Raw genomic sequence first — 8,932 nt, 5'->3', positions numbered from 1 at the left:
AGAGACAGCGGAAAGAGACCTGCCTTGATGTGGGGACATTGGCAAAGTCATGGCATAGTAAAAATGTATGTGTGTGTGGGGGGGGGGGGGTTGTTGGTGGTGGATAACAGCTAACATGATGACCTCTTTCAAACCCTCTATGTAGATAATTCTGTTTAACCCCCTCAATCCTATGGGATAAAAGCCATTATTGACTGCATTCCACAGAAAAGGAAACTGAGAGGAAAACCCAGCTGGTAAGCTGCATAATCAGGATCTGAACCCAGCTCTGCCTCGTTCCAAGGTGGAGGCTCATGGTCCCAGGGCTCTGCTGCTTCGGCTGTGGTCACTTCTGCTTCCCACACATATATGCCTTTCTTTTCTCTCCTTCTGGCACTAAGGAGGATGCTGACAGATGCAAAAATATAGCATCTCCCTCCCAACTCCTCTGAGGACACTGGTGCCTCCTTTACACAATGTGCCATTCTGCCCAAGAACTTCCCAGTAGCGTGCCCTTAGAGACCACACTGCTTTGTTTTGTTTTTGGCAGACAGTTTTGTGAAGTGTGGTGTAATGCCCCTAACTCCTTCACAGAGGACTGAATGTTCAGAAAGCCTGGACTCCCCCAGGGCAGCCACCAAATCTTGGGTTGCTCCACATCCCAGCCTCCAGCTTCAGGCCTGGTCCAGCTTCCTGGAATGGTAGTCCTTGGAATGTTTGCCTAGTAGATGATGTTTCTGATATTTTGAATTAGTTGCCCCAAAAAAGTATGAAATATAAATTAGTTGCCAATTAATTTTTTTAATGTTAATTTTTGAGAGAGACAGAGACAGAGCATGAGCGGGGGAGGGGGGCAGAGAGAGAGAGGGAGACCCAGAATCTGAAGCAGGCTCCAGACTCTGAGCTGTCAGCACAGAGCCTGATGTGGGGCTCAAACTCATGAACTGCGAGATCATGACCTGAACCCAAGGTGGACGCTCAACCAACTGAGCCACCCAGGCGCCCCAGTTGCCAATTTTTTTTTTTTTAATTGAAGGAGTTCAAATGGAAATCCACATTTCTAGGGTCTCTTGAAAAGAAAAAAGATCAGATCTGTCAACTGTACATTGTCATATAGCAATGGGTGGGCAAGCCAGATGTTAACTTCCCTCTTTAAGATGGGATATAAGTTCTCCAAGCCAACATATATCTTCGCTCATATCCTTCAGTTGTTCTGCCAGTCTGATCTCTGACTTACTTTTCTCAATAATCCAGAATCATCCCAATGAGCATTGGTTGACATTCTTATTTGCATAGTAGCCACTGACTTGCTTGCCACTATGCTAGATGTCCCCACATTTTAAGACTTCCTAAATTCCTGTGTTGATTATGATTTACCAATCTTCTAGTTGCCAACAAGGATCCTAAAATGTAAGCATTAATAATAACCCCTTAGGAGCAACTGGCTGGCTTAGTCTGTAGAGCATACAACTGTCTCTCTCTCTCTCTCTCTCTTAATATTATTTATTTATTTTTGAGAGAGACAGAGTGTGTGTAAGTCGGGGAAGGAGAAAGAGGGAGAGAGAATACCAACCTCAAGTACCTACACAGGGCTCAATCTCACAACCTTGATTTCATGACCTGAGCCAAAATCAAGGGTCAGATGCTCAACCAGTTGAGGCACCCAGGTGGCCCTAGAGGAAGCAGCTCTTGATTTCAAGGTTGTGAGTTTGACCCCCACATTGGATGTAGAGATTACTTAAAAAAAAAAAATCTTTATTTAAAAAATACATAACCCTGGGGACGCCTGGATGGCTCAGTCGGTTGGGCGTCTGACTCTTGGTTTCATCTCAGGTCATGATCTTGTAGTTCATGGGTTTGAGCCCTGTGTTAGGCTCTGTGCTATGTGGAGCCTGCTTGGGATTCTCTCCCTTCCCCTCTCTCCACCCTCCCTCCCCACTCACATACACACGAGTGTGCTCTCTCTCTCTCTCTCAAAATAAATAAGTAAACTTTAAATATATATATATAAACTCGAGCTTACAGGATGGATCCTTATAGCTTTCTTTTTTTTAACGTTTTATTTATTTTTGAGAGAGCACAAGAAGGAGATGGGCAGAGAGAGAGGGACAGAGGATTCGAAGCAGGCTTTGCACTAACAGCAGTGGAGCCTGATGTGGGGCTTGAACTCACAAACTGTGACATCATGACCTAAGCTGAAGTCATACGCTCAACTGACTGAGCCACCTAGGTGCCCCCTTGTAGCTTCGTTTTGAGGTGGGCAGGGCTGGAATTGTTACACATTTGACAGAAGAGGAAACAGGGATGAGTGCGTGCCTGAAGCATCACAGAGTCAGCAGCAAGCAAGTGCCTGGGGCTTGAATAGCTCACACAGAGAGGGAGTTTGATGTGCCAGGGGTCATGTGGTATGAGGATCAGATGATGAGGATTGTGCTCTGAGATCCTGGATCTCTTGGGGGTAGAGCTTGGCATCACTACCCTATGGTGGTCTGAGGCTAAATGTGGATAATTTTCTGCCCTGGCATCCTGTTATCTATCACTGTGTAACAAATCACCCATGCTTAGTAGCATAAAACAACAATCATTTATTATTATCTTTTGGTTTGGGGAGTTGATTGAACTCAGCTGGGCAGTTCTTGCTCTTGATCTCTTCTGTGGTTGCAGTTAGAGAGTGGCTGGACTGGTGCCATTTTGAAGGCTTACTCACACACATGGCTGTCACTTGATGCTAGCTGTCAGCAGGAAACCTGCACATGGCCTCTCTGTGTGTCCTGGGCTTCCTTCTAGGATGGTAGCTGGATTCCAATGGTGAATGTCCCAAGAGAGAGCAATGTGGGAATTGTGTCACCTTTTATTTGTTTAATTATTCTTTTTTTTAAGTTTATTTATTTTGAGAGAGAATGTGTGTGAGTGAACAGGGGAGGGACAGAGAGAGAATCCAAAGCAGGCTATATGCTGCCAGTGTGGAGCCCCCAACACAGGGCTCAGTCTCAGGAATGAGGAAACCATGACCTGAGCTGAAGTCAGAAGTTGGACGCTTGACTGATTGAGCCACCCAGGTGCCCCAATTATTCTTTAGAAACATTTTTTTCTAGCTTTATGGAGATAAAATTTGCGTAGAACATTGTGTAAGTTTAAAGTATAATGTGGGGGTGCCTGGATGGCTCATTTGGAGGTACATGAGACTCTTGATCTTGGAGTTGTGAGTTCGAGCCCCATGTTAGGTATAGAGATTACTTACTAAAAATAAATAATAAATAAACTTTTAAAATATACAAAGTATACAATGTGATGATTTGATATACATATACGTTATGAAATGATGACCCCAATAATAAGGTTAGTTAACTATTTGGTTACCATTCACCTCACATAATTGTCAGTAATTATTTTGCTATGGTGGTAATGGTGGTGATGAGAACCTTTAAGACCTATTCTCTTAAGAGCTTTCAAGTATACAATACAGTATTGTTAACTATAGTCACCATCTTGTACATTAGATCCCAGAACTTAATTCATCTTCTAACTGAAGTTTGTACCCTCTGACCAACATTTCCCCATTTCCCCCACCCCAGCCCCTGGCAACCACCAATCTACTCTCATTTTCTATGAGTTTGGCTTCTTGAGATTCCACACACAAGTAAGATGTGCAGTATTTGCCTTTCTCTATCTGACTTATTTCACTTATAATGCTCTCAAGTCCATCCATGTTGTCCCAAATGGCAAGATTTCCTTCTTTTTTGTGGCTGAATCATATTCTATTATGTGAGGAAAAGTGGCATATTGTTTCTTTATCCATTCATCCATTTGTGGACATGCGGGTGTTTCCATATCTTGACTACTGTATGTTATCACCTTTTATAATCTAGTCTTGGAATTTATATTGGCATCACTTCCACCATACTGTTATTCGAAGCAACCACAAAGACCCACCCAAGTTCTAGAGAAGGGCCATACACTACCATTTGATTGGAGAGTGGCAAGGTTCTCTTTATTTTATTTTTGAGAGGAAGAGAGAGCATGAGTGGGGAAGGGGCAGAAGGAGAGAAACAGAGAATTCAAAGCAGGCTCCAGACTCTGAGCTTGTCAGCACAGAGCCCAATGCAGGGCTCCAACTCATGAACCATGAGATCATGACCTGAGCTGAAGTCGGATGCTCGGCCAACTGAGGAGAGTGGCAAGGTTCTAGAAGAGCAGGAGGGATAGGAGATATTGATGTCATCATTTTTGATGTGATCATCTTTGAAAAATATACTCCACCACACCAGGAGGAGGGTAGCTCTGGAGTCAGATGTCTGTGTTAGAATCCCAGTTGTACTCTCATGGCTCTGAGTCTCCGTTTCCTCATCTGTCAAATGGGACTAATAATAGCACCTATTTCATGTGATTGCTGTGAGGATTGAATGAGACAGGGTCCCAAAGTACAAAGTAACTGGCACATGGCCAGTGCTTAGTTGTTCTCACTATTGTTGGGACAGGTCATCATGCTAAGCTCTGATGAGTATGAGTCACCTTGCCAGGCCACTGCCTGTTTTTGTGTGTGTGTGAGGAAGACTGAGGCATCAAAGTCCACAAGAATGTGGGATATGGCCAAGCCTATGTGTTAGATTGTGTGTATATATGTGCATGAGTGTGTGTGTTTGCCAAAAGGTGTCTGTCCATGTGTGATGCTTGGAAAAAATGAGAAAATATAGAAACAAAGAACGCTTTCAAACCTTCCCAGGAATGTTTGAATCAAATGAACCCTTGGGGACTGTGGCCTGATGGAAAGACAAGGCATACCAGGTGGAGAGGCAGGGAGAAAGGCCTTTCTGAGGTTCATAATCACACTTGGGCTGAGAGCCAGGGGCCCTGTTAGGGCCAATAGCTTCCCACACACGGTTGCCTTTTCAGCTTGGAGGACAGCTCCACATCTGGGCCCTCCTCCTCGTCATCCCTATTGCTATTAGCAGATAATTTGTTAATTCATTCAAATACATTTTTTTAGTCAACTAGTTTATTCTTTAAGATTTTATATTTTATTTCATTTCATTTCATTTCATTTCATTTTAGGGAGGGAGGGAGGGACAGAAGGAGAGAGAGAGAGAAAGAATCTTAAGGAGACTCCACACTGACTGTGGAGCCTGATCACACAACCATGAGATCATGACATGAGCTGAAACTGAGAGTCGATAGTTAACCAACTGGGCCACCCAGGTACCTCTTAAGTTTTTATTTTAATTCCAATTGGTTAACATACAAAATATGGAACATTTTTCAGGGTGCCTAGGTGGCTCGGTCAGTTAAGTGTCCAACTTTGGCTCAGGTCATGATCTTGTGGTCCGTGAGTTCCAGCCCTGAATTGGGCTCTGTGCTGACAGGTCAGAGCCTAGAGCCTGCTTTGGATTTTGTGTCTCCCTCTCTCTCTCTGCCCCTCTCCTGCTCATACTCTGTCTTTCTTCCTCAAAAATAAATAAACATTAAAAGTTTTTTTTTTTTTAGAATATGGAACATTTCACAAATTTGTGTGTCATCCTTGTACAGGGGCCATGCTAATCCTCTGAGTATCATTACAGCTTTAGCATATGTGCTTCCGAAGCAAGTCATTCATTCAAATATTTATTGAACACCTAATATGGGCCAGGAACTATGCTGGAGGCTGGGGATAAAGCAACGAACAAAGCCCCTATCCTAGAGGAGCTCGTGTCCTAGTTGGTTGAGGTATTATATCCATAAACCATAACCATATATCACGGACAAATGTCACATCAAGTGGTGGTAAATGCCATGAAGAAAAATCAGAGGGATGGGTGTGACTCGGGAAGAGAGAGATACTCTAGAGAGAAGGTCAGGGAGACCTCTTGAGCAGAGAACTGAGTGTCTGGGGGAAGACATTTTGGGCAGAGGCAACAGCAAGCACCTTGGATGAGAATGTGCCTGGTATATCCCAGGATCAATGAGGAGGTCAAGGAGGTTGCAGTGAAATGAATTAGGGGCAGAGGGGAAGAAACTGGATCATAAAGCTGCCAGGAGATGGGGAACCATGAGCTTCAGCAGGGGAGGCCGACTCTCCTTCCTCTCCTTTGCCTTCTCCACCACCCTCACTTGTTCCTTTCCTGCCGCTGCTGTGCCAATTTACCGTGGAATGGTGACCTAAAACAACCGAAATATATTGTCTCAGATTATGGAGACCAGAGTCCCAAATCAAGGTGTCAGCAGGGCCACATTTCCCCCCAAAGGCTCTAGGGAATAATCCTTTTTTGCCTCTTCCAGCTTCTACTGGCTCTGGGAGTTCACTGGTTTATGGCCATATCCCTCCAATCTCTGTCTCCATCTTTGTGTGGCCTCTTCTTCTCCCTCTGTCTCTTCTCTCTTCTCTTCTCTTCTGAGGATGCTTGTCATTGGATTTAGGATTTAAGCTCATCTCAAAGTCCTTAACTGAACTGTACCTGCAAAGACCTTTTTCCCAAGTAAGGCCACAATCACAGGTTCTGGAGTTAGGATGTGGGTATATCTCTTGAGATGTGCAGTGTCTAACCCACTGCACTTCATTCATCCAGGATCTAAGGCAGAGGCAAGTAGGGCCTCTGTGGCTCTCGGCTTCCACCTTTGTAAAAGTGGATGATAGCATAGTCCTAGAGTGATCAGGAAGGAAAGATGGTGTCGTGGATTTAAAAAAAGTGTTCTATAGTGCCCCACACATGTAGGTGCTCAATTTTGAATTATTATTTAGGGGATGTCCCCCATAAAATTAGTCACTTTATCAAGTTTCTTGAGCTTCTGTTGAGTGCAGAGCCTCTACTAGGCACCATGGGAGTCAAAAAGGAAGGGGCAGACCCAACATCAGATCCCCCTCCTGAGGCTGCTCTGGTTGGCAGAGAGTACCTGCCACCCTCACCCTTTGTGATAGTTAATTTTATGTGTCAACTTGGTTAGGCTGCAGGGTGTCCAAAGTAAACATTATTTCTGGGTGCCTCTGTGCTTTTTTGGATGAGATTAGCATTTGGATGAGCAGACTCAGTAAGGTAGAAGGTCCTCCCCAATGTGGGTGGGCACCATCCAATCCATTGAGAGCCTGAATAGAACAAAAGGCAGAGGAAAGCAGCATTTGTTCATTTCCTGACTTCTTGTTGAGCTGGGACATTGATCTTCTCCTGCCCTTGAACTAAATTACACATTCAGCTTTCCTGGGTCTCCAGGTTGAAGATCATGAGATCTTCTTAGTTTCCATAATTATGTGAGCCAATTCTTCAAGATAAATTTCTCTCTCTTTTTTTAACATGAATGAATCTCAGATACTAAGCTTAGTGAGAAGCCAAGTAAAAAAGAGCAAATTTGCTCTTGAACAGGCAAAACTAATTTATGTTTACAGAAACCAGAATTGGTTGTTACTTGGGGCACCTGGTGGCTCAGTCAGTTATGTGTCCTACTCTGGGTTTCAGCTCAGGTCATGATCTTGTGGTTTGTGAGTTCAGGCCCCGCATCAGGCTCTACACTGGCAGTGTGGAGGCTGCTTAGGATTGTCTCCCTCTCCATCTCTCAGCCCCTCTCCAGCACATTCTTTCTCTCTCTCTTTCAAAGTAAATAAACTCTTTGAAATTTAAAATTTAAATTTAAAAAGAAAGAAAGAAAGAATAGTAGTTACTTTGGCAGAGGGATTGAGGACTCTCAACTAGGAAGGGACATGAAGGAGCCCATCTAGTGGTCTGGAAATAGTGTGGGTAGAGGTTACATGGGTTTAACAAAAGTAAAAATGCATGAAGCCAGACGCTTAGGTGAGTTTTATTTACTTACCTGTTTGTATATCACAATCACAATTTAACAAGACTGCCAGTACCAAATGTTGACAAGGATGAGGAGTACCAGGACTTCTCATGCTTTGCTGGTAGGGGAGGAGTAAATAGCTATAACCTCTCTGGCGACCCATTTGGCAATAACTTGCAAAGTTGAAGTTGTGTGTGCCCTTTGACCCACCAATTCCATTCGCAAGTCTGTATCTGAGAAAATATCACACGTGTACAAGAAGACATGTACAATATTGTTTATTGCATCCTTGTTTATAAATGCAAAATATTAGAGGCGACCTGAAGTGGGATACCCGGTTGGTCAGTTAGTTAAACATCTGACTCTTGGTTTCGGTTCTGGTCATGATCTCATGGTTCGTGAGATCAAGCCCCATATTGGGCTCAGCCTGATGGCACAGAGCCTACTTGGGATTCTCTCTCTCCACTCTCTCTGTCCCTCCCCTGATCATACTCTCTTTCTGTCTCAAAATAAATAAATAAACATTTAAAAAAAAAGAAGCAGCCTGAAGGTTCATCAACAGAATAATAACATGTGGTCCACTCATATAATGTAACTATACATACCAGTTGGGTTAGAGAGAAGAGGTAGAGAATCATAGGTAGTATCTCTAGGGGACTCAAAGATCAAGTCCAGGGGTGCCTGAGTAACTCAGCTGGTTAAGTGTCCTACTCTTTATTTCAATTGAGGTCATGACCTCACAGTTGTGAAATTGAATCCTGTGTCAGGCTGTGTTGAGTGTAGAGCCTGCTTGGGATTCTCTTCTCTCTCTGTCCCTCCCCTGTGCTCGCTTTCATACACACACTCTCTCAGAATAAATAAATAAACACTTTTCATAAATAAATAAGCAAAATGATAGGATATAAAAAAAAGATCAAGTCCATGCTCTATTTTAGACATAATGAGACTGATACCCATAGAGGATGACTGATTTGTCCAGGGCCACACAGCAAATTAATGAACAAGTCAGATTAGGCCCTGGGTTTTCTTACTCCCAATCCAGTACTCCTCTCTACAGGTAGAAAAGGATATTACTTATAATCTCTGTTCAGGGAACTTCCTTGGGGGCCTGAAGCAGCCCCAAACTTGGGGAGGTAAGCACAATCGTGTTTTGGGTGTAGAGACACTCTGCCCGCAGAGATGGCCTATGACCAGTTCAAGGTCCAGCTGC

At 43.7% G+C, this 8,932-nt stretch overlaps 1 non-coding gene across 1 annotated transcript; it reads right to left on the bottom strand.

Moving 5' to 3' along the window:
- Positions 1 to 5,457: 5,457 nt before the first annotated feature.
- LOC120242812 lies at positions 5,458 to 5,560 on the bottom strand. The gene has a single exon (XR_005531168.1). It is a non-coding gene; the product is annotated as a U6 spliceosomal RNA (small nuclear RNA).
- Between the last annotated feature and the right edge of the window lie 3,372 nt (positions 5,561 to 8,932).

This window comes from Hyaena hyaena, unplaced genomic scaffold, assembly GCF_003009895.1.
Source record: "Hyaena hyaena isolate Hyena2069 unplaced genomic scaffold, ASM300989v1 scaffold_315, whole genome shotgun sequence".
NCBI lineage: Eukaryota > Metazoa > Chordata > Mammalia > Carnivora > Hyaenidae > Hyaena > Hyaena hyaena.
The sequence above is the reverse complement of the archived record's forward strand: the minus strand, read 5'-3'. Positions and strand labels throughout refer to the sequence as shown.